At 42.3% G+C, this 26873-nt stretch overlaps 1 protein-coding gene across 3 annotated transcripts in view; it reads right to left on the bottom strand.

The window, feature by feature from the left end:
• Positions 1–26873, bottom strand: part of RASA3 (RAS p21 protein activator 3) — a 175637-nt gene that overhangs the window by 104592 nt on the left and 44172 nt on the right. The gene's annotated exons all lie outside the window — the stretch shown is intronic.

Below are 26873 nucleotides of genomic sequence, written 5' to 3'. Positions count from 1 at the left end.
GAGGCCATGAGGGAGAGAGAGGGGCAGAGGAAGTAACTTTAAACAGGCCACTCCATCACAGGCAAACAGCTAGCAGTTTCAGCTATTTTTGGAAGAACAGTATGAGGCAGGAAACACAAGCGAATGATTTACAACATCAAACAAAACGTGACCAAAATCCAACATCAGTTCAACTGCTCCCTTCTGAGAGTTTCTGTGCTCTGCTTATAACTACCTTCAGGCGCCTCATCAGCACTGGAAACCAAAAGTAATGTTCTCAAGTACATCGGTGTAAGTGAAAGTTTATGTGAAAGTAAGTATCTGTTTTCACCTATCAACACAAAACCAGAATCCAGATGACCAAAAAACAGGTAATTTTATACATCCGCGTATATTCCCACCCCTTCCCCCTCCTCTTTTTTTTTTTTTTAAATGTAGATCAAAAAGCCACAGCTGTGTGGGAATAAAAGCAAGCAGTGAAAAAGGAATAATGCCCCCTCTCTTCCAGGACATTAATCACTTCTATCACCAACAGCAAGCAACTAAAAGCTTTTACAGTAACATGAAAAATAAGAATCTGTCAATGGCTGTCTTTTGCTTACATAAAAAGCTAATAACAAAAGAAGTAATTGCTGGAAAGTTGAAGCTTTACCAGCAGTGTTAAGAAACTGTAACTTTCATCCAGTGAATGACTCCGTTGTCCATAATTGCTCATGCTTTAGAGCTACTCTTTTAGAACTGCCTTCTCTAACCAAAGTTTCACAGCATCAAGTTTAGGTCAAGTTCGTTTTGGTCATCTGGCCCCACAGCATTCAAAACAAAACCTTGCTACTGAGAAACACGGTGACTCAGAGCAATATTGAAAAGTCCCCAAAAGTTAGGGATTAACTGCACAAAGAGCATCTTCCTTTGTACACTGAATACTTCCTAGCACAATATTTATCACCGTGAAGGAGAAAGGTTTTGAAACCTCCCCAGCTTTCTTCAATCTAGCCTTTCTTCAGAGTGAAAACTTGCAGAGAGCAAGAAGGTCAAATTCATTTCTCTACATAAAGATCCAAACCCAGAAATCTCCAAACCTGCAGTAATTAGCAACTTCCTGTAAAGTCAAGAACAGCCAAGTCTACAACTCATTAAAGCTTTACATGCTTTCAGTACTGTGCTAGTCCACCTACACATCATGCACTCCCTTGTACACAATGAGCATTTTATATACTAAAGAAAAAATTAACAACAAATCCTTCATTACAAGAAAAAAAAGTGAGGTCATCAACAGTTCTCAGATTGTACATGTGGGGAGCTGAATGAAAAAAAATAATAATTCAAGAACACTCTAGAATTTCTAGTTGTCATTTTGGCTGACAAACACTATATTGCAAGACGCCCAGGTACTGAACACAATGCTCAGATGAAGGTACTACATTAATCACTCACAATTTTCATTTTGCTGGATCCTCATTTACAAGCACTTTTTCCAGTAAAGCAAAGATTTATTTCACTGTTGAGCAGCCTGTATTGCACAGATGCATGCTGACAACGCACAAGATTTTATGTAGATGCTGCTAATTTCTTCCTGCTAGTTTGCAGCCCCAACTCTCTTCAGTACATCTTAAGCTGCATACAAGCATTTGAGCTTGACGAACAAATTGATCACTTGCCGGTTTGAAATGCTGTACAATTACACTTCAAGACTGCAAATTAGCAAGGAATCATTGCAACTGGTTTGCAGACCTACTGATCTAATTGTGGAGAGAAAAACGGACAACGTGGCTCTACTCAAAAGCCCAGGCTGCCTTAGCTACTGCCGCCATGCATTTGCCACACACGTTTCTAAAAACAGCTAGATACAGAACAGCCACACACTGACAGCACTGGGCTGTGGCCATCCAAAATCCCAAACGTTCAATTTGGCATGTAAGCAGACTCAGTAGAGATTTATTTTTAAACAGTAAGATTCCTAACTTGTTGCTGAAACGGAATTTTCAATAAGAAAATACAGTTGCAGAGAAACAAAGTGACCTACACGTAAGGAAGCAAATCACAGCGCCAGCTACTCGTCTTCTGCATTTGCCCTTTGCAGACATCTTCCAAAAGTTCTGCCAGGCTGAGCTGTCACCTGCCTTGTGTCACCTCGCAAGCCCACCAGCACATTCCATCAGGTCTAATGGGGCCGAGGGACACATGCAGAAGAACTCCCAACGAAGATCAAGTACTCTGACAGAACTTCATGCAGTAACTCATCTCCAAAGGGCAAACATTTCTGTGTAATTCTACCTCCTCCATTTCCTAACTGTTTCTTGCTTTCAGAGGACAGAAGTACTTTGCCAGCTTAAGTATACTTGAAAAAAAATTGGTATATTTTGGCATGACCTCAATAAAGTGCCTTTTCTTTCATAGATCAGCGACACCATCCCACCTTACAAGAATAAAACATAGCATCCAGCTAATCTGGATGTATTTTATATTTTATCTGTATTTTTGCAACCTACTCTCAAAAACATTCAAATGGTTTATTTCAGATTCATATAAATTGAAAAGTATTATTAATGCTCCATGCTTTTAAGTTATGTACTGGAGCAATTTGTTTCCCTTTTCCCAGCATCACCCATTGTTCACAACCCTGAAGTCCATACAAGTCTAAAGTACACGTGTATGAATCAACCCGAGTTGAAGCCTTTGAAAATGTCAGACTTGCAAGCTCATAGTGTACCTGCTTCCTTTTCAGTATGAGCTGTACAGTTCCACCCACAAGTCTCAAGCAGTGTGTGGGACTGGCTGATTGGTGTCAAGCAAAACTGTGAAAAAAAACCAAAAAGCCTACTCGAAGGTCCCAGTCTCCTGGGTGGCAGTGCCTTAGGGGAGAACATTTCAGGTAAATTCTGTGAACGTGCAAAAGAATATCACCTAAGCAGTCAGTTGTTCTTGCTTGACCTGAAGTCACAGGGTCAGAGCTCCACCTCAAAACATATAAAGCAATTCACTACAGCTGAAGCTTTATCTCAACATACTCACCCTGCACCAAAAAATAACTGCCAAAATACAGGATCAGATTCTCCTCCAGAATAAGCAAATGTAACAGAGGCAAATGAATTTCAAAGAAATACAGGTTCATTTCGTTTCAGCCGTTATACAGAAAAAGGAGCAAGAGTCAAAGAGAGCCCCTGAAGAAGCAGAGCTCGTTGGGACCCATCTGGAGGGTGAGCATTCTTCAAAACTGCCAATGATTTTTGGAAGCTGGGCATTCCCTATGAGCTGCTCATGCACACCCACAAAGTTCATCCAAAGTTGAATTTTTTAATGTCTGCTTAGCCACTGCATTCTCTGTGAAGCAGATGCATGACAGAAAAACTAGCAACGTGAATGAATGCTTCCAACAGTTTTGAGTGTCCAATAGCTGCAAAAACCAACTGAAAACTGAGGGCAGAAGCAGAACTCTACAAAAAGCTACGTACACAAAAGAATCCCTGTTTGAACTTCCTGTACATAATCTCATTTTCTACCTCATCAGTCTGCACCTCTGCCTGATTTATGAGCATTTTCTTATCAAAACACTGTTAACAACTTAAAAGATGGAAAATATTGCTGTTCAAAAGAGCCATAATCAAAGTTTAATGCGGTACATTAATTCATCTTCCCTTCCACTGAGGCTTTCATCTATGAACTGTGACAGTGTTTATTTAATTTCAGCAACTTCCAATACTCCCCTACTGCCTTTCAAGGCACAAAACAGACATTGCTCCCAGTTCGACATGATGCACAATTTAGGTGCCTGCATTAGCATCTACGGTTCATGCAGGCTTCCGCCTAAGATGATTCAAAGCACAAACACAGTTTTGTTTTTCTGAATTACTATTTGAAGAAGTTCCTCTTGCTGGCCATTGACTAGACAGAGAGCACAGCCAGCTGCCAGTTCTGCCCAGGCTGAGGGCTTACAGCCACATAGTACACATGTTCTCCTGGATCTCCTTTGATCAGGCACCTCACTTTTTTTGCACGGCTACTCTTCCAGGCTCCTATTTCTCACATAGAACCAGCACCCACAAAATCCTACTGTACCAAAACAGAGAACTTCCAGAGCCTTCATAATAACATATTTCACAATAGGGATTGGAAACTGCCAACACTGTCCTAGCATCATTTGAAATGTCCACCTGATTCCAGCTCCATCAAACATTTCCAGATACCAGGAATTCTGCTGAGTGAGTTTCTTTCTCAAACACCACTACAAACTTGATAAAAATCTCATATTCTTATCATTAAAAATGAGAAAATTATGTATGTTTCACAAATTGTCACTGCCACAACTGCAATGTATTTTTTGTTCTCCTCAGCAGTATAGTGAAGCAAGTTCTATTTTCAGCTTGATTTATTTTAGCACACTGGACTGCTAGAAACTCACCTGCATTACCGTTGATTCCAAGAGTCCTGAATTTAACAATACACTAATTTCGGTGAGACTCCAATCACGTATCAGTTACCAGGACTAAAATACATTTCTCAATAGAACGATGCTGCTGATCTCAACCAACAAGCAGAGGCAAGGAAAGAAAAGAGAAGAAAAAAAAAAAAACAACCACCACGTAACTGGTCAGCAAGGCATCAACCTGCGGTACAATTTATTTTTTAAACAAGATTTCTGTGACTAATCTGATCTCTCTGAGTGCAGCAGCATCACATGAATCTCGGTCAGAGGAACAAAACCAAGAACGAATGACTCATTGTGCAGGCAATGTGATGAGAACCAAATGCAAGACTGTCCAACTTCAGTAACTGCGGGAAGAGGAAAAAAGTGTTTACTTCTTCTCTCCTCAGCCTCGAGGACAGATAACACAGGCACAATAGTGAAGAAAAACAAGCAAGAAGAAGCTGAGTGGAGCACGATCATTTATTTTAAAAATAGTGATCAAAACCACAGGGTTCTGGAGTTACGTAGTGCAGATGTGTGCATTTAAAGATGTTAGTGGTATAAGCTGTGGAGATTTTTAAGAAACACCTCAGCCAAAAATACCATTTTCCCCTATAATTTCTAAAAATTCTCATATGATTAAAATCCATACTTACACGGAAATTTATAACTTTCCATGGAATGCCCAGAATCCGGCTGTTGTTGTGTTTTTTTTTTTATGCAAAGTATAAAGCGGGATATTAAAAATGGAAAGCAACCTTCTTTTACTAACTGTGCAAAGTATTAACGTAATGAAACTCAATCAATGTTAGTTTCCTAATTTTCTCGTAGTTTCAGTCTCTCAGTTACTCATATGAGCTGCAGAAGAGGGGTGAGCGAGATGTACTGCCTGTAAAGCACTCTGGAACTGCTCAGTGCATTGCATACTTACTGCTAGTGACAAAGCAGCGTTCAGCTACTTATGCACAAGTGAGGGAATTAAAAAGTAGTAGTACAAGAGGGGCAACTGGCAACTGCTCTGAAACACGTAGTCAAACTTCTGTTTTTATAATATCACTATTAGCTCCTAACTCTGCCTCACACACACAAACCTGCTCTGACAGCTTCAGTAGCGAAGGTCCAACCGTAGCCAGATGTGTACGGATGTAGATGACACTCCTTCTCAAAATGATTGAGCCCAAAGAAATGTCCATCCACAAAAAGGCAGGAATAAACTTCAGAAAAAAAAAAGGGAGGGGAAGCAAAGGACACTTGATAGGGTGGAAATACAAATGCAAAATAGATACAGAAATGTGATGTTAACCTCAGTTAATAAATCTAACACCAAAAGCTTTTCTCAATCAAACCAAGATCCAACTTCACAGTTTCAAGGTGACACAGCTATTCAGTGGCAATGGTTTGACCACCAACATTGCCTGCCACACGCTGCTTGCAGATGCAGCATGTACTACCTCTATCATCAACTTAAAAATCAAAAGCAACCAGCCCCTCACATTTATTCCAAGGGTGAACTCACACAGTCAATGTTAATAAGCATCTATTGGTCAAGTTATACCTGTGCAATATCCATTTAACTTTAAACAACTTCCCAAAAGCCCTATGTGAATTCACAGCTCATGAAAGAATCGCAGACTGCAGTCAGGGCATACTTCTGATAGTCACATGCAAGATGAAGCTGACTTCTGGATTATATCACACACTTTCACTGACAGTAGGATAGTTTCTCACCGACATTTACAATATGCAGCTGCAAAACTTAAAGCATGCAAATAGGCATACATAACCAAAAGCTATTTGCTGGATAAAAAGATGCCATTTTTACCTTTTAGGGTAGAACAGACTTAGGAGCCAAACCCGTGGGCCTGAGTAGTGAGTATTTTTAATGCTGGGGGATGGGGATGCATACACCAGATATTTGGCTAACGGAAAAGATCAATGCTTCTTTAGAAAAATCACTAAGAGTTAAAAGCTGTTCAACGTCAGTTAACCCCTTACTCATGCCCACACAGTTTCAGGCATGATCCTACTTGTCTTTGAAAAGCAATACCACATAGCAGAGCTCTTCTGTGCAAGAAGTTTGTATTCCCAAGCAAGACGTTAGCTCTTTCAGTTAAAGATCTGGATTCCATCCCAGTTCTGCTGTAGACTCCATCTGTGCTTGTGCATAATAAGGCAGGCAGCTAACTCCTGTACTCAAAATACCTCCCTCTGTAACACTTCATATTCGAAACACAACTTGAGTTCCTCAGATGAAAAACTGCTCTGGAGAATTGCATTACAGTATCTGCTAATGCAACTGCACAACATGTTGCAGAAACTGCAGGTGAGGGCTAGCTACAAAGAGGCCTGTGAAGATCACCCAGCCAAACAGATGTTGCTGCACAGCAAGAAAGGATCAACTATACCCACTGGGGCTCAGAAGCCTCCTGCCTACTTATGTGACAGCACATGAGGAGAAAAATCAGACACAAATTAGGATTTACCAACACTGAGCAGGAGCAGACAAAGCATCCGGACCCTCTGAACAAAAGAGTAAGGCAGACAAATGGCTCTCAGTAACCAGGAGAGGAAATATCTTACCGCTGGCAGGATACACCTCCTAGTAGCACTGCTACATGTGCAGAGAGATAAAATAGCTCCCAAAGGCTTTACTGTACAAAGCACATTCAGATATGAGAAAGGTACCATAGGAGCTGGAAAGCAAATTGCCCAGAAAGGCTTCAAGACAGCAATCACTTTAACAGTGTTCGTCTTTCCCCTCATGGGAAGGTGCCCAGAGCGTGCTGCACCAAAACACTGGGGCAGAGAGACTCTAAGCTAATGGCCATGGGCACAAAGAACAGAAACACAGGACAGCACAGACACAGTCCCAACAGCTCCCATCAACGTCTAAGTTCATCTCTAAACGCTCCAGCACTGTAATATCTGGAATAGCCATAACCCCCACTCTGTTGTCAGATCTGAAGCAAGCCACTGCCCTTCCAGAAGGCAATCTATTTGTGAATATGAATATTAAAAACCTTCAGCGCAGGAAAACTTTATTTTTTCTTGGCTCCAGATCTAACTTGTTCTGAAACTGAAGCACTCCCACTGCAAGCTCCAAGTGAAGCAGAGGATACCCTTCTGTGTGGGAGAACAAACCCAGATTTGCCATTTGACCAAAGATAAGAAAGATAAGCAAAAATAACACTGTTTAAAATTTTTTTTATGTATATTCACTTAGGTGATAGCATTCTGGATCATTGACATTTATGCATTTCCTTGAGAATTTTCATAGACATTAATCTGAATTTTCTCTCCTTTGAAAGCCAAATAAAACAGAATGGGTTTGTGTAATAGTATGTTCTTGGCACATACAGGATATTCCTCTGGAGAAAGATAGCAAATGCTATTTAACAGCACAAAATTGGCAGGAAATCTCAAAGGCAAGTATTATACCTAATTTTTAATATTAACTGATCTGCAAATCAGATTGCATTGCAGTCTCTTACATGCTACAATTCCAACCATCATTCCATCCCAAAAGACAAAAAAGCTAAAAGGGGGTTATCCAGGAGGCAGTTCCACACCTGTTTCATCTTCCCCTCACACCCTCACGTGTGCTAGATGAACTCATGCTGCAGAGCAGATTTGGCCGAACAGAGCTCCTGTACCCGTAAGATCTAGCACAGGAGAGGTTCCTAATGAAATCACGCCACAGATATTCGCCTTGTCACACGAGGAGGGCTGCAGTGACAGCACACGGGACAGAACATAAAGAGCTTGTGTGACCACACAGTATTAGACATGCATTTCTAACAGGTTTATGGTATGCGTGCTCTTGAAAAAAATGTGAGGCTGCTGTCTCACAGCAACTTAAGACTACAGGCTCACTTTCAAGGCTATTCTTACTAGCATTGTTCCATAATGCCGTCACCTAAAGAGTCAAAAACAGCAAAGCCTCTAGCCTATTCAAGTTAGCACTAAAACAAGAAGCCTCTCTACTTATAAACAGGTCCAATTCAACCAGCACCCATTCTTACTTCAGCTGTACGCTACCTGGCCACCACTTGATGCTCTCCGCCAGTCAGTCTCCACTGCTCACCTACTGCTGAGCCCTCTTACTTCAAGTAACTAATTATCCAGCAAAGGTCTCCAAGTCTAGTTATATACTCAGAGAGGAAGCGTTGAAGGAAACCTATCTGTGCAAAACAATAGTGAGTCTTGTTCATACTGCAATGCCGAAGCTCAAACAACCTGATTTAAATGCGATTTCACAAGACTGACAGTCAACTTGTCTGCATTCATTCGGTCTTCCCTTTAATTCAGCTGAATCACAATCATCACTTTGACTGTACGTTATGCTGTGTAGCATCTCTTTCCTCAGATCCTTCACTCCTTACTAAAACGAAGACTAAAATACAACCAGAAAACCCACAAGGGAATCGTCGGCTGGCCACATCAAGCACGCTCATATCCTACTCACTGCCAGCAGCACTCATTCTCCATCTGAGAACGAAGCACTGTGCCCAGAATGGTATTTTCTCTGCGTTTCTCTCCAGCTGCCCCCACCACAGCACCCAAGGGGCGGAAGCAGCAGAGCAGCCCTCTGCATGCACGCAGTTGCAGGAAGCTCAGGGTGCTCCCTTTTCCCAGAGCTCTCCAGCTATGCTCAAACCCAACTCTGCAGGATACGCACCAGAATCACTGCTCTGCCAAACCAAAACTCTGAACAGTTCCTACCGTAAAACCACATTTTCTTCCTAAATGGAGCATTTATTCATTCTGGTACACATGCAAGCTGAAGGTAGGCAGACCTATTAGACTTTATTAAAAATACTGTCTTGAGATTATTCACAACAGCTGTTTCCTCTTCAGGCTAGAGGAAAACAGATGGCAACATAACAAGAGCTAGATAATTTAAAAAAATTAACTCTAAAACATGGCACTTGTACAGGATTTCTTTCACTCATGCATCTCCAAATGGGATAGTTAAAAAAAAAAAAAAGGAAAAAAAAACTGCTGCCAAATGTTATTTTGCTAGTAGAATATATAACAGCTTGATAGCATAATTAACATACTAAAAACAAGGGCAGAACAAAGAATACATCAAATTGCACAGAAAAGAAAAAAAAAATTGCAGGTTGCACAGAACCCTAGATCACAAAGCTGTCGCTCTAGATTCCCTACAAAAACACTCTGAACGTGGTTTATCACCTCCCAAACACCAATGGAGCATTAAGATGGGTGTGGAAAAGATGGGTGTGTTCTTTTCAGTATTTATTTGCAACTTCAATCAAGATTCATAAGAATGGAAAACAGAATGAAAAACATCGTAAGCCATACTAATTATCCCTGTGAACATAATGAGGGGACTTTATTTGCATCGGTCTGGCAGTCCAACAACTGCATTTCACACGCGTTCCTTAAGAGCAGAAGAAACTATAAATACATCGCTATTACATTTTAAACTCAGGCTGAGGGAGACCACATATTACTGAGCTACCACATGTCGAAACAACTGTTCAAAAGTTTCTAAAAATTCCTAGCAAAACAGCAGTATTTCTTGACAGGCAGCCCTGAATAAACCCAACTGCTTGCTCCTTGCACTGGACCAAATGAAGAGTAAGGCAAAAAACTTTGAACAGAACAGAAGCTGTGCTTCTCAGCATACACTTTAAAGAAAAATGAAGTTTAAGGGAGTGTGAAAGATTTCCCTTTCTTGTTTTTTCCCTCCTAAGACACTCTTAGGTATGGTTTTAGTGGAGCCCAGTACTACCAGCCCAGTTTGTAAGTCTCGGTAGCATATACTGGGGAGCAGAAAAGGAAACACAACTGCAGTTCACCGTTTTGTGGGTACAGTATGTCTCAGAAATAACTACTTGGTTTGGTACACACTGAAGAACTTGCAACTTGTGCCTTTTTTTTTTTTTTTTTTTTTTTTTTTTTTTTTTTTTTTTTTTCCCCTCAAGCAGGCAAACAAAGTGGTATCTGTCAGTTCCAGCACTTCTCAAACCCCAGTGAAGATGTGCAGAGCTACTCCTGCATCTGGATTGTTAGAGTTAGGGTAGTATGGTCAGGTTGTGGCTGGACTTGATGATCTTGAAGGTCTTCTTCAACCTGAGCAATTCTATGATTCCATTCTCCTTCTCCACCAACGCAGCAGCTGGGTCTTCACTGCCTGTCCTAGCATCCTCCCTAAAGAAAACTAAGAATTAGATAACCAGAGCTATCAGTCACTAGCTTTACTGTGACAACAAAATTCACCCAAAAGATAATGTCTGGTGTGTGTGTGTACATAACTAGTCAACCCTAAGGAAAAAAGAAAACAAAACAAAACCCACCATGCACATCATTCCAGATGGCTAGCACATTTAGAAACAGTGATCGTCTGAAACCCTTCTCTGGGAAAACTTGACCATAACATTACTACAACTCAAGCTAGGATTTCTGTGATTCTTCCACACAATGTTTAGCTGCAGTAATTTTTAGCCAATACGCCTCAAAAGTGCAGAGCTTCTGGTAGGGAGATAAATATACGAATCTGCACGTATATTTTATTATACATAGCATATAATAGCAAGATGTACTACATATATATAATTACCTACATAATTACATACTACAATTATGTAATTATAATGTAGGATACATATTTATATATTGTATAAATTATACAGCAATTCATAAAAACCCCAAAGAACTTTCAAGCAACTTTAAACTCTGAAGCTTCAACAACTTCAATTTCATTTTTGACAGAACTTATTTTGCCGCTTTTCCATACAGCTTTAACTGAGCTACAGAACAGAGGGTTTTTTCCTTCTACCAGCAACATCAAGTATCATATGATGGTAATCTTTACTTTTTGCACTAGATCATAAAAAAAGTGTCTAGCCTAGTCTAAGTTTCTGAAGCTTTAAAATGCAAGCAGTGAAGAGAAGAATGGCAGAAACAAAGACATTTCCTCCTGCATAACTTAGTCTTTCTGACCTGCATGCTACAGGCAAAAGATAATCAGATTTTGCAACCTGATCAGCATTTTATTCAGTGTTTGTGATCTCAAGTAAGACAGTGAAGTCTCAGACAGACATGCTCATGTATTCCCTAGCTGTGACTGTATGAATCAATTTCTTCTATTTATGGAAAGCCCGTATTAAATTAACTCTTCCCTTGGCATTTATCATCCACAGGCTTCATTCTCAAATTCACGGGATATCCTCTGTCCAGCACAGGCTGCCATTCCAACCGAGTTGTGTAACTCCTGCTGGCGTGCACAGTCAAAGTTGACTCAATTCCACATTACAGATTTAAAAACCAACAAATCATTATTCGTTTGCCAGCTGAAGAACTCAAAGGGGTGTTCTGACTTCTATTCCAGTCCCACTTTGAGACCAGTTTAAATGGTACCTCTTCCTTCAGCTTGTTGCAAATGCAAAGTAGATATAAACACCTTTATCCAAGATCTGCGTTGTAAATTAGAAGCTGTCTTTCTAATTTTAAGCACAGACTCAGCCTTGTTTTCTTCTAGAAGCAGAGATAATGTTGTAAATCAAGCCTACATTCAAAAGAAAAGAGATGGGGCACAACCAGCTTCCTTCCTCATTCTTTTGCTCCCCTGACAGATCCCCATTAGAGATGCCTGATGACAACTACCTGTAGCATACGGGCTATCTCTAATAAAGCTCTCTCACTTATCGCTCAGAAGTGCAAATTACAAACAGTTCACGCCCAACAGAAGATGTCTGCTGAATAGATAGCACAGCTCTGTGGTCTTCCCAGCAGGAAGGAAGAAGCCACTTAACCAGATAAGAGTTGTCCTTTCAACTTCTCCCCACTTCCACCTCCTTGATGCATCCTCCAGCTCAGGGTACTTTAGTGAAAACGCTCTCATAAACCCCAGCACTAACAGGAAAGCCACTTTGGGTAGGAATGTGTGATAACTGACTTTACACTTGGAACTCGCTCTCCCTGCTCCTTGGTTTAGTGAGATCCTCTTCCACATTCTTCGTACTGTGACTGTGAAAAGCTTTCCCTCACAACTGCTCTGTCTTTTTACTTCTCTGCTTAACTTGATTCCCTGTCATCACTCTGCTCTTACACGAGGAAGATAACTTTAGATACACAGCAATGCTTGCTGCAAGGAATTACTGAACTCACATGGAGCAGACTTTGTGTGCATGTTAAGAGACAGGTGAACCTTCCATGATGAGCATTCAAACTACAACTTAAAACATTTTGAACGAGTTACTGTTCATCTTATTTAAAAAAAGAGATTCACTCTGAAGTTTTTCATTCTTCTAATGCTTTCAACTGGGAGAGGAAGACTGTGACACTGCATGTCTATCTATAAAGCATCAGTCATTGCTCACCCTTCCTGGAAGCAGAGCATTATAAGGACCAAGACAAACCGCTGTCCCCTCAAGCAGAAGGAAACTCAAATGCAGACCCCAAGCCCAACCCCAAGCCCAGCAGAACCACAGGTGAAGCTGAGAAGCTTATTTTTGCAGCTCTACACAGCCCTTCTGCCTTTTGCAAGAACTCCTTCAATACAGCTCCTACTGATGTATCACTGAAAGTCCTTACAACTTTCTGTCTGGGACAGGGGAGAGGAAAAGAGAAAGGAAAGAAAAAAAACCATGATGCTAATAGTTCCCTTCAGCTAATCAACAGAATGGTGCTGACATGATGTAAGAGAAGGCTTGCTACAGCCCAGGGAGAAGTTAAGAATGCGCACCAGAAACTTCACAAAATCGGACATGGTTTTCAAACCACAGAAAAAGGGAAGAGGAATAAATCACTAAAAATGTCACAGAATGAGAGCTTGCTATTAGCCAAATAGATGAATAAAGGGGCGAAACACAGCTGCAAAAGATTAGGGGGGCTTCATGAGAGTTTATTTTCTTTCCATCCCAACAGTCCAATTAGCAATCATCGTTATATACTGTAGCAATAGCTACCTAATAGCTAGTGCCTCCCACACCCCCTGTTAACCACAAATAGCTGTGGAAATGCTCTCCTCACAAAGCAAGTCACAGCGACTTCAAGAATCACAGTTGGAGGTTGGCTCCCCCAGCACACAGGATGCGTTTTATTGCCACAGTCAGCATTACAAAACAGGCAGCCCCGTTTTCTGTTATTGCAGCTGCACTTCTTCTTTTCACCCTTTAGGGGTGAAAAGAAGCCACTACAGCTACCCCAGGATGAGGAACTGCAAAGTTTTACTAGAGAAACGCCGGTCCAGACAAGCCCTTAAGGCAACATCAGAGATCCCAGGGCCCTGAGCACCATTTCTCCCCCAGCCCTCAGGCTCCAAAGCCTCAGCTTGAGGTCAGCTGTGATCCGCAGCTGCCTGAGCTCAGAGCAGTCCGATGGGAAAAAGGAGCTGTGCAACAAAGCACTGCTAGAAGCCATACTGGGCCTCCCTGCTCCCTAAATGACCAGGGGCTCTTCAGAAAGGTAAGCATCTAGAAGTCAGATTTGTTATTAAGGCTACGGCAGGCTTTTCTGCACCATTCAGACTCCACACAAATAGAAGAGAAGCTGCAGCACAAGTCTTACCCTCATACAAAACAATGCCCTACACCTGGATGGGCACCTCCATGTGGTAGCGCAGCGCTAGGATTCCCATTGCTGCCAGCTTACACAAGGCGGTAACTGCAGTGAAAACTTGCAGAAGGATGGGAAACATCTGAACGTGTCCTGCTGCAGGAGGGAGAGAGGTACGCAAAGGGAAGAAAAGGGAAAGCTACAATTTAGTACTGGTTTCCTAATAATAGCTTCCTCTCTACTTTCTATTCTCCAGACCCAAACGGTCACTACAACTGTTTTCTACTAAACTCCTGACCTCCTCAAGCGTTTCAGCTACAGCAGTCGCACTGACTCAGGAGAAGTCAGCTCCTCCTGCAGATGTTAAAGCTTCTAGGCAGCCCCTTGCTTCAAAATAAGCTTTAAAAATGCCAGAAAACAGAAATTGGGGTCTTCTCTGATCCTTGGGAGAGCTATTTGTTTTTGTATTGCATTTAATTCCCCCAGCAGTGAATATGCCAGGCAGGGCTTTCACTGCAAGAACCCTATGATGTTCAGGAGGGCGCAGAAGGCATTAAAATGCAGATTGACAAGAACAGGATCTCAAAAGGAAGGAAACAAGACTTGGCCAGGCAGAGAAACAGGATCCTCCTTGTGCTCTGCCATACCGTCCACTAGCAGGGCTCTTGCTGCCCTGTGCACTGCTTGACCAGAGCAGCTCCATTCCCCCTGCAGCTGGAAGCCCCTTCTGGGAATTACCTGCCCCTCACTTCTCAGCAGGGGAAAGGTGCACAGGGAACAGCAGAAAGAGGACCACCAAGCACAACAGTGATGTCCCAGTCTCACATGTTTGTAGAGTCAGCATTTTTCTTCTTAGAGAACCTGAGGTGAAACCCTAAGTCCACCTTGCAAAAATACCAGTCAGTCACTGTGGCAGCTGAAGTAAGCTGTGCAGGGAGCACGTGCCAAGCTTAGGGTGAGAGGAGAAGAGAAGCAGGTAGAAAAATCCAGAATTAGCCCTAAATTGTCACTATGCCTGGTAGATACCATTTTTCAACCCTGTTTTCCACTTAAGACAGTTACTTCAAACTCAAAAAAGGCAGAAACAGAACTCAAACAACTCAAACAACTCCACAGCATGCCAAGCAGGACAACAAAAGAGCTCCTCACGAGTGTTGTCAGAGCAGTTTTGGAACTGGATAGACACGCAGTAAGCATGTTTCAGTGCAGGAGCAGAATTCAGAACTGCTCATGAAGTACCTTCCATCTGATGGACTTTAAGAAGCAGAGTGTTTTTTTTCATTTGTAAGATATATTCCCATATAGCTGGAGTTTCATGTTCACACAGACATCAGACTAAGGGGCCACTAGACAACCCTCATGCTGGTACCACTCAATTTCAAATGTTTGACTTTGGAAGCTTACCAGCGCTTAGCAGAACTGCAAACTCCTTCTTTCTATATACTGCCCTCAGATTGGCTCATAAGCCTGAATCATGATCTATGTCCATATCATAAGGTCATATACTCAGAGGGCAGTGAGGTGTTGGCACAGCTGCCCAGAGAAGCTGTGGTGCCCCATCCCTGGAGGTGCTCAAGGCCAGGTTGGATGGGGCCCTGGGCAGATGAGCCGGTGGGGGCAGCCCTGCCCATGGCAGGGGTTGGGGATGACTGGGTTGTGAGGTCCCTTCCAACCCAAGCCATTCTGTGACTGCACATCAGTCAAGTATCCATGCTGTCTTACAGGCAGAACAGCAGCTATGTGTTTCAGTGACTATCCTCCATCAGGCTGTCTTTCAAATAATTATTACAAAACCTCATTAAGGTTCATTAAAGAATTAATGATCTTAGGGGAAAAAAAAAAAAAAAACACCTGAAAAGAATGTAAAATGGGCCAGGTCAAACTTACTGTCAATTGCCTTGAGTGTCTGGAGCCAAACCATTTGTCAACCCAAAGGACTACAAACCATCATCAGTGTGAATACAATGTTTACAGCTAAGCCTAGAAAGTGCTGATCAGATCCTGAAGTCCATGCATAACTAAAGACTATTTAGAGACACCATCAATACCACAGAAGACTTGGAACAGCATATTCTTGAGTTACTTTTAATTTAGGAAAGCCTCAACCTCCTCCCCTCTCTCCCTAAGCACTCTCAATTCGCAGCCCTACAATACAATTCATATTATCAACTAAGTGTTCCACTCCCCAAAAAAATACTTCAGCGTGCTCTTGATAATAAGCTTTTTTTTTTTGCTGCAATAATTTTACTTTAATGTCTGTTAAAAATAAATAAATAGAAATCCCGATTAAAATAAAGCCAACCCACTGTCTCAAAGTGACATTTTGCAGCTTTATACTTCCATCACCCTCATCCTATGCTGGCCTATTTTAACATTAATCTCATGTTCTCTACAGAAAGCTATCATTCAAGCAAACAAAGCACCACAAAACAAAAAATCTAGCACACAGTGAGTGGGCTTTAACCCATCCCTCCCACACCCTGCTACTCCTACAGATACAGAGGCTCAGCACACTCAGTTTCCAGCACACCAAATTAGGGCCCAGGAGCACAAACTACACTCTTAATTCCAGAGATTCACTTTGCACAATAAAGAATGAGGTATAAATTTTTTGTTACTTGAAGGATTACTGACTCCTATTACCAGATGCATACAAAAAATTTTGTAGGCGTCACTATGAAACTCCAGTAATGACAGCATATGCATAACTTCCAGCTAGACTATCACAGAGATCAGTTACATTCAGTCCTGAAGTTGATTTAATACAGTCATTCACTTAAATATTTTTTACTTTCAAACCCACAGCTTTCTGGAACACTGTCACAAAAGCAGGTGTCAAAACACACTAATTATCAGCCTGTTAGAGCTTCATTTTTACCGAAGTTATTTTGCCACATCCCAACATCCCAAATTCCCCCAGGCACTTTTTAATTCCCTGTCAAAAGCTCCTGCCTCAGTACTCAAAAAACAGATAGGCAGGAGCAGGTCTGAATAAAAAATGTGACATCCGTGGGTTTTTCTCCACCTCAAGCAATTTTGCTTAGTAGGCCTAAAAAAAAAGAAAAAAACAAAAAACCCATCATGGTAGGGAGGGGAATCAAATATAGAATATCAATAATACTGTCTCGCAATCTACTTCCGTCCAACCCTACACCGACCAATTTCCAGGTACCACTCCAGACTGGCTCTCTGCTTCCCAATGAGAGGGACCAGACCTGGCTCTGGTCAAAACTGGATTTGTGACCACAACCTCCTTTCTCCTCACTAACAGCAAGACCTGTTGTGCAGCAATTCCTCTTCTACACTATTGTGCCCACACTGGCCTACACCGCTGCTGGTGGGAACTCTGGTGTTCACAGCGGTCAGGTGGAATAGCCAAGAGCTGTTGGCTAACAGCATGTAGCAAATGTAACTGCTTGGAACAGTCTACAGAGGGCAAGACTAATGTTTGCAGAAATAAAAAAAAAAAGTGGTGGGTGGGGTCAAATCCTACCTTATCAGATGCTAACAGAACACAAACGTGCTTCTTCAGGTACCTTAACAACATGCCACTGGAATATCAACCAAAGCCCTAAATATCAAATATAACGCTATAAAACTACAGTTTCCCAAAGAGGAACATATCCCAGAGGGTTTGCAGCAACAGCTAATGGGTACCTTCTGCTTATCTACTAGGGAATGCTTACACAACCATTAGAAATTAAGCATCATATGCACGGAGGTGCAAAACGCAACTCCTTGGATCTTGGGAGGGAAGCAAGGGTAGAGGCAGAGTCCCAGTACAGCTGGAGGCCTGAAGAAGGCCTCCACACCCAGACTGGGCATAGGCTACTGAGAATCTGCAGACATCAAGGGAAGAACCTCGGTGACGGTCAGAGCAGGGCATAAACCGTAGGGGAACACAACTCCTCTACAACTTCAGTAGAGAAGGTGTACATTTGCTAGGATGTATGTTGCTTCCCTGAAACAAAGCTCAACTCAACCTGTGAGGGACAATCAGTACCTACAGAGCAAAGTAACTTTGGTTTTACCCAATTCTCAGCCACGCTGAGCAGTACTGTTACTTTTGTATAATTGCAGAAGGTTTAAGGACCCTAAAAATAGGAGATATGTTATCTTATACTGTACCCCACATGCTCTGCTGAAAGATGCATTTCAGACAACTGCTGGATTCACAGCTCTTCCACTATTTTTGCATTTCTCAGGAGAAACAAGTAGCACTAGCCCCGATTTTCTTACAAGAACAATGAATAAACATAATGCACAACTACCTACATTTACAAGCTTTTTTCCTGTAATCTATGATATAGTTTCTGGAAAGAAAAAAAAAAGAATCAAGAGAAGCCAAAAAGCAACTGGAGTCAGCAGATACGAAAATGCAATCTCCAGAGACCTGACAGGTCTCACAGTGCCAGCAATTCTCGCTTCTCTCTGCTAAATTGCATTAGAAGAAGCAGTTAAAATAAGACAAATATTTCTGTGATAGTGAAGTTCTTCATGAGAAAGAAAATGCTGCCACTTCAGAGAGACTGTGCAATTCAGAAATGGAAGGGAAAAGAGCCAGTGTGAAGAGGAGAAACAATACTCCTAACGCAAACCAGATCCGATAGCAGGTGTCTCGTGAAGGTTCTGATCCGGCATGATGCCACTGCACATCTTCATGGGTACAGCCAGCACGCAGCAGCTTTGCTCTCCATCTCAGCAGCAGCACTCACAGCTGGCAGGTGACAACAAGCAAAGAAGCAGCCGCTGGGGGGTTGGAGCTTGATGATCCTTGAGGTCCCTTCCAACCCAAGCCATGATTCTATGATTTGCTCTGGAAGACTCAGGCCAGCCACTCAGATATCTTCAGGATGTAAAGCAGTCATAAACGCACCTGTTTTGTTGTTGTTGTTAGGTGTTTTGTTGGTAGAACAAAACGGCCTTGCCAAAAATAAGCTCAATTCTATCAGACTGCTTCATTCCCTCTCTCTCAGTCACTATCAGATATCTGCAACAACGCAATTCACGCCAGTGAATCCTTACTTTAAGCACTGAGGGGCTGAGGGACGGCTTATTTTTGTTTGAGGCACGCACCGCTCGCACACCTTGCCACAGACCCTCAGCTCAGTTTTCCAAGGCTGCGTTCTTGAGCCCAGCAGCAGTCACCAGCTTCTCGAGCCAAAATCTAAGAGCAACTGTAAAATGTCACACTCTGTGTCGCCTGCAAAATAGATCTAATTTTGTATCACAAACCGACGATTGTTCCAGGGGGGAAAGAGAGAGGGGCGAAGAAAGGGAGCTTTTATACTACCGAGCAGATTTTTCTTCTCTTCCTACCACCCTCCTGCCTACAATTTTGGAAGCTGAATGACTGCCAGAGAAATCACTGGAACTGTTTTTCGTTGAAATTATGAAACAAAGCACCTCAGAAGTTGCCTGATACGCTTCAATTCCACTGCTAAACACAAGGAACATGTAACCAGACCTTGCTAAATGCTTTAAAACACACAACTCAGAAGAAGATACCGAGAGAAACAGCTTTCACAAAGCTGCAGCGCAGTCCTGAATGGAACAGGAAATGAGGAACAAAGAAAGGAATTTCATAGATTCCAGATGTACTCTAACACCAGCTGGGAAACACAAGCAAGAATCAACTGCAGCCTTGTAAGAGGCTACCACTGACTGTTTTCTTCTAGACTTCTTGAACAAAACTAAGTAGCTGTAAACAATTTGTAAATAGAAATATTTTTGGAAGAAATTGGAAACAGAAGTAAAAATAAACTTCTTCCCCTCTCGCCTAAAGAGTTTAAAACTCAAGTGTCAGAGCATCTGGTTTTTTGGAGCTGCTTCTTTAAACACAGGATTTCTATATAAGCAGCCATAACAGAAGCACAACTAAACTTTAAGCAAAGTATTTCAAGCTGCCAGTTTTTCAGTTCTTGGAACACCAAAGCCGACTGAAACTTAAAAGCAAGGATAACCAAGAACTACATCGGTCATTTTTATTATGCATCTTCTGCAGAATGGGAACTGAATGGGTATTTACATTTGTAAATTGAAAAAAAAAAAAAAAAAAAAGCAGTTATCAGTCACCCCAACTTTATTCCCTCAGTTACAAATTAAAACAAAAAGAGTGGCAGAACCCTGGGAAAAAGAGTTTCTTTGCAAGTTCAAGCATCTTTCTGCTCCCTGTGTAACCCCATGTCTCCACAGCTGTAAGTTCCTTTTTCGAAACACGAACTCAGGCCTTGCAAGGCAGACTTCTTCTAACTGGATTTTGAAATCTCTTTGAGTAACTACTACAGAGACAAACAGATGATTCCGTTTCCTCCCAAAGACGTCGAAAAAGATGAAAAGAAAGCTGAAGGTTACATCTTATTAGACGTACACCGCTGTTATCAGAAGAGTCCTCCTCTCACTACTGAGAATATTATTTTTCTTTTCAAATGAACTTCAAGGCTTTTCTCAAATTTGTCACAGATGGCTCATCTGAGAAGCTTCATCTACCGTTCACCCCCCTGCTGCAGGCGTATACAAGTAAGGTACAATAACACACATTAAACGCTGCATCAAGTGCTACCTGCCCAAATCCATGGTCACTGACACACACGTGAACCTGCCTCCCCTTTCCCACTGCTGCAATTCCCCATTACACACTACTCCTCCTTTCCAGGTATTGCAGGCAGTCACAGAGACACCTCAGCAAGTAGGGAACAGCAAGATACAGCTGTTGGGCTAATGAAGAGCTCTTCATTTTGCCCTGGTGCTCCCGGTGGGAGAGGGAACGACCAGCAGTGCAGTCTCCAGCCAGAAAGAAGAAGGTAAAACATTTGAGGTCTGGAATGCACCACTGAAGAGCAGCACTCCCAACCAAACCTAGAAGGAAAGGAAGTCAGACTAGGCAGTAAGGCTTCAATGGTTTTGTTCTTTCCTCATAAGACCTCAAAAAAAAAAAAACGAAAAACCAGATATCCAACACTTTCTTCTTTTCTCATATAGTAAAAAGGGAGAAAAAAAAAAAAAAAGCCTCAAATCCCTCACAATCTCCAGTGAATCTGTAACACATCTAACACTTGGTAATGATCCATTAACAATTCTGAGAAATGAAAACAAAAAAAAACAAATCCAGTTCTTTATAATCTTAAAGATTCACACTTCATTTTGCAAAAACTTTCACCTAGAAAGTTCTTCTATAGGAGGAAAACAACACATGAAGTTTCAGGGAAGTTGCTTTCCCTTGGTAGAGGTTAGGAAGGGGGAGGAAGGAAGTTAGATTTGTTTTGTTTTTATTCCAAAACAAAGCTTTTAGTTGCATCCTAAATTCAGTCACCAGACCACCATGCTGGAGGAATCAAAAAGGCCCTGTGAAAGAACTGACTCTCCACAGATTTTAATAGATGTTGATAAAAGCAGAAGCTGAGATAGCCATTCAGCACGTGCAAGTGTGTGACCAGCTTTACCGTTTAATAAAATACAATCTGTTACTACCTCTGACTGTATCTCAAACTCTGTGATTCAACCACAAAACAGCCGAAGTCCTGGTGCTAGGAGGTTTGAAGGCATAACAATAAGACACAACAGCACACGTTTTAACTCTTGTTAATATATCCCTTGCTTGACTTTCTCCTCAGATGCATTAATAGCCCACTGGCATGCAAACATTTGTTTTTCTTTTATATATCTGTGCCTAAACATTTGCTGGGCTGAAATGACATCCGCTATCTACATCTTTCCCCATGTCCAGCAAATTACAATCTTTCATCTTTTACTCTGAGCTTCTTTCTCTGCTCATGAAAACACAAAGATTTATTCTCCCAACGCAGTTTGCAGAGCATTTACCCACAAGTGAATTGTGACAAAATTAAAGGTATTAAGTACTCCATAACAGCCCTAAGTGGATTTTGCCTCATCCTTCTGCTCCTCCCCAAGAGACAAACTGCTACGTGAGCTACTCAAAGATTTAATTCAGCTCTCAGAGAAGTGTAACTACTGCCTCCAACAGAATTATTCACAATTCAGGCTCCTACAACAGAGATCTGTCAGTCCCTCATCAGTCACAGACTGAGAAAGTACAGGGAGAGTATCTGGTGGTCCATTTACAGTCTGCTCTGCCTAACTCCTTTGAGAATTTTAACCCAACGCATGAGATCAATGGTAGTTTAGCAGTGGGCTGCTCTTTTAAATCTGCTTTCTAATCTTGCTTTGGGATGAAAACACCTTTCAGGCATGGGAAAGCATCCCTTAAATGGGAGCACGAGTGCAGTGAATGACTTTTCACAAACCACTGACTCGTGTTAGCATATCACAAAGCCATGTGCCAAACACGGGTGAGCATCAGGCATCAGAGACCAAAGAAGAGGTAGCACAGAAGCTAATACTGGGACCTACCTAACCCAATAATTTAAGGAATATGTTTTCAATCTATTTTAAAAAGAAAACAAAAAAGAACAAAAAAAAAAAAAAAAAAAAAACCAACTTGGAGAATGTTCCAATGCAATGAGAAGTTTTCAAAAGCATTTGCTGGAAAACCAGGAACCCAAGATATCCAGCACTTACATAACGTCCTCACGTAAGAGCATTTGGTACTCAGACCAGCAGATAATCACCTCAATGAGAAGACAAGAAAACACCATTAGCTCTCACAGCAGAGATTACTTTTTCCAAATTTATTAATTCCAAAAGAAAAAAAAAAAAAAAAAAAGAAAATGTGCTTCCTGGTATCAGGGGCTCTGAACAGATGTTTAATGGTTCCATTCACTGGAATTTAATTCTACATAGCCTACAAGCCAAATCACATTGCCTTCCATCCTCGCACAGAATCATTTCTTCCTTAAAAAAAAAAAAGAAAAAAAAAAAAGAGTTAATTAGTTAATTTGTGAATAACCTGATGCCAAGCTGGCTGCCCCAAAGACGAGCATCCTTTATTTCTGCACAAAGTAAGTTCACTGAAGTATTTTCCAGTGCTACCTTAGTTTCTTTCTCTTACTTGGAGAAACTGCGCCTTGTTCCCCACACTTGCTCCAGCCCCAGCTGTCCCTCACAGCCTGCAGGCAGCCCCGGCATCCACTTCTCTACAAACAGCACCACTCCCAACCCCACTCCACTCAGCACCTAACACAACAGCTACTAAACTCCGCTCAGTTTGAACTATTAAACCACCGGTGAAAAATCTGCATAATGTATTCTGCACCCTCCACAGCCCGTCAGACTCAAGCCTTAAATAGCTTTCAGAGTGACAATTAATAATAGCATAAGTTACCACTTTATTTTAACGCAGCGTGAGTTTGAGTTGCACTCGATAACCTTTCAACGTGCATAAATGATCTTGAGAAGATTTGAATATTTTCAGGGTGAAAATATGCAAATTACTCTTCTTCCTTTCTTAACTTGCTGGTCCACTAACTTTGAAACATTATAAAGATGTCAATGATTTTCCATTTCCTAAATAATCGTCTACTATGAGATAAATATATATATAGGGCATCCAAGCAAAAACTCTCTTTTTCTAAAAATATCTACTAAACAACTTCACCCCCCCACTCAAATGGGAATAAATCCTTTTACAGTATTATGCGGTGAGCATATTTAGTCACACTTACTTGCTTCCATGAGTAACCACTTAAGACAAGGCAGTAAATCTCCACAGACAACATTAAGAGGGACATCTTCTCAAGGCAAAGTGGATTTCCTTGATCAATCTTAGGATTATTAGACTGATGGGGACCTAAAGTTTGTCAGAGTCAAGACAGGTGTTCCATACCCTTACAGAAACGCAGGGAGATGTTCCTCTCATTGATTTATTCCATATCAAGTTTCATGATCGAAGGGCAACAAATACCTTCTCTTGGCAAGCAACCTGCTTAAGCACTAGGATACAAGCACTTCAGTAAATACTCATTCCCTGGTTTCACCTAAGACTCTCAGCTTCCAAAGAAAAGTTCAATTCCTTTCACCATATCTGAAGCTACGCTGCTCTCTATGAGTTAGAGAAGGCACAGCAAAGTTAGGGGTCAAACAGTCAGCACAGTCTATAAACAACAGTCCTCAACTAGGCGACTGGATCAGCACAACGTAAATGGGATTTCAGAGGCCTCAAAAGCAGTGGTTTTATCCTTAGAATGGGATAAGCTGTGAATGCAGTGCCAATCCACATGAGGTAGTGGCCAACCTCTATCATGAAAATTGTACAGTTTTGCATCTCTGATCCCACACAGCACTCAGGAGAGACTATGCTGCCTGCAGTCCCACGTGTTAGACCACATCCCTGACAACTGTAACTACACAAGGTCCATCCCTGGCCATTTCAAACGAGCTTCAGAAGTTCATGAATGCCTTATAGTCCTAGCAGCACTGGCACTGTGAGAGTGGCCCACTGTGACTTCTGAGGTCAAACGATGAGCAAAGGGGTCCTACTGTGTGAAGTGGGGCCCCTGGTACTCCTGTTACATACAGCACTCTCCTGCCTCAATTATTGTTCCAAAGCCACGGAACAATTTAACCTATACAACAAGCCTAGTTACAGCTAGAAAACACACAATCTTAGAATGGAGCCTAATACTCTTAGAGACACAAATACTAGATTTTGGGAATCATGGAACACCTGTTTCTTTACAGGGAGACAAGTGAGTGGTTTTGTTAGATGCTCAATAATTTCACAAAGGAAAACTCGCCAGAAAGTTCTCCGCTAACCAGGATGCAGCCTTCCAAAGCAGAAATGATGAATATGAGCTTTTATTTTTTCAGCTGAATGTTTAATATGTAATGCCATTTAAGGAGGAAAAAAGGAGCAATTAGGTACAGTATGTTTACTAAATACTATTAACAGCACAACACAAGTCATGTTGTCAAGCAGAAGCACACTCTTTGTAGTTTTTCCAGCCAATCGTCAGCCACAGAGTCTTCTGTTGTTTCCTTTCAGGTTTTGAAACACTGACTCATGGAAATATCAGCACTGCACACTTCCTCAAAGTGGCAATCTTATAGGAAGTGTTTGTTTAGTCTTACATGACACATTGTTTTGTTTATGCATAAGGGATTCCGGTAAAAATAATTTTCTATTAAGGAAAAAAAAAAAACAAGAGGACGACAGTTTCAGCTAAGGAAAGCCAAAATAAATCAATTTTGAATAGACGTTTGAAGAGTGCAGTCATTAGCACATGCATTTCATTTTTCGTTTCACTGCATATCACTTATTTGCAGCAGATGTGAGCAGAAGTAGTGGGGTACCGAGTTCTTTCAATTCAACAAACCACAGAATAAACCAGAAATTGAACAAGGGACAGCACAGTAACAATTCCCCCAACCAGTGCTACCCACAGCGACTGATAGCATTCAAGGTGTTGGTCCATGACTTCAGTATCTCAAGGAGAATGTTTTTTGAAATGGCACATTGGTGATAACACAACCAAATGAGGGAAACACAGGATCCTAAGCAGCTCAGGGGTTCAGGTTTTCAATAGATCAAATAGGACAAATCCAAGCAAGACTATAAATGGCACTATTCAGAATGGGGAAGCTTTTAGAAGATCTGGGGATATCATTCCCCATCTAAATCAGTTCCAGAAGAACTGGTAACAGCAGCAGCCGCAGAAAACAGCTTCATTTACCTGCAGCTCCTTGGAAACAACACAAGATCTAGCCATAGCAATACATTACATTTGGACACATGAACATTTTCAGGCTACCAACCCATGCACAGCTCAAAGCCTCCACGCTGCACTGGCCCCTCTGTTAAGAAAGGGATGCAGCCACAGGTGCTCCATGCTGACTTAGCAGTGCATTTTCACTGACTTTCCAAGCATCAGCCCTGTGTTTCACCAGATTCACACCAAGCACACTTGTATACCAGTGCCCCAGTCCTGATTTGCAACAAACAGGCTACAGGCAATGGAGAATCAAGCTGAGAACATCTGGAAGTTGGTCAGATCAGTCATGAAACAGTCTTCCAAAGGGCAGAACTGACTGTAAGCTTGACCACTTCTAGAGTGTGATAAATCAAAGCAAATCGAGAAGTAATGTATCCTTCACCCCTCGATGACTTACCCTTTAGCCATCACAAGACCTATCAAGGCCTCCTGTCATTAAAGAAAAGAGCAATCTGAGAGGTACACAGATCACAGAATGGCCAGGGTTGGAAAGGACCTCAAGGACCATGAATCTCCAACACCCCTGCCACATGCAGGGCCACCAACCTCCCCATTTAATACTAGACCAGGCTGCACAGGGCCCCATCCAACCTGGCCTTGAACACCTTCAGGGATGGGGCATCCACAACCTCTCTGGGCAGGCTGTTCCAGCACCTCACCACTCTCTGTAAAGAACTTAAGAACACAAGAATGGGAACTGCTGAAAGACAAACGGATCTGCTACTGGGAACAGCTGGCCAGGGCAGCATCCCAGAACACCTTCCTTATCCACCCACTGGTGTCTTCTGCAGTAAGCCTACAAGCCTAGAAGGAATTGCAGGTGGAGGCTCCAAGATGACAATCGCTTCACAAGGTTTGCCCGTTAGAATCATCCCCTCGACCCACCACAAACCACTCCCGCCACCTCCGTTCTTCTAACAGATTTCAGCAGAGGCGGTCAGCAACTGAGAAGCACTGAACTTTCCAACACCAGCCCCCAGAAGCGTTCAGCCGCGATCCCCCGAGCACAGCGGTCCCCTCCGCGCGGGCTCAGCGCTGCCCCCTGCTGGCCGCCAGCACAGCGCCGGCTGTAGCCATCAGCGCGCCGCGCCGCTCCCGCACCCGGACCTTCAAGCCGGCGAGCGTAAGAGAGGCAGCGCGCACGAGCGAAGCACGCCGCTTTTCTACCCGCTTCCCACGATCCAAGGCAGCGAAAGCCCTCGTTGCCGTTCTGCAGGAACTCCGGTAACTGAAGTCAGCAGCAGGACAACTTCAAGCAGCCATCGGAGCACTCCCCAGCCCCTCGCTGCTGCCAGCATCTCCCATCTCCTCCGCCGCCCGAGGAGCCCCGCCGCCCG

Source organism: Meleagris gallopavo, chromosome 1, assembly GCF_905368555.1.
Source record: "Meleagris gallopavo chromosome 1, MGAL_WU_HG_1.1, whole genome shotgun sequence".
Taxonomy (NCBI): Eukaryota; Metazoa; Chordata; class Aves; order Galliformes; family Phasianidae; genus Meleagris; species Meleagris gallopavo.
This window is presented reverse-complemented; position numbering and strand designations above follow the sequence as displayed.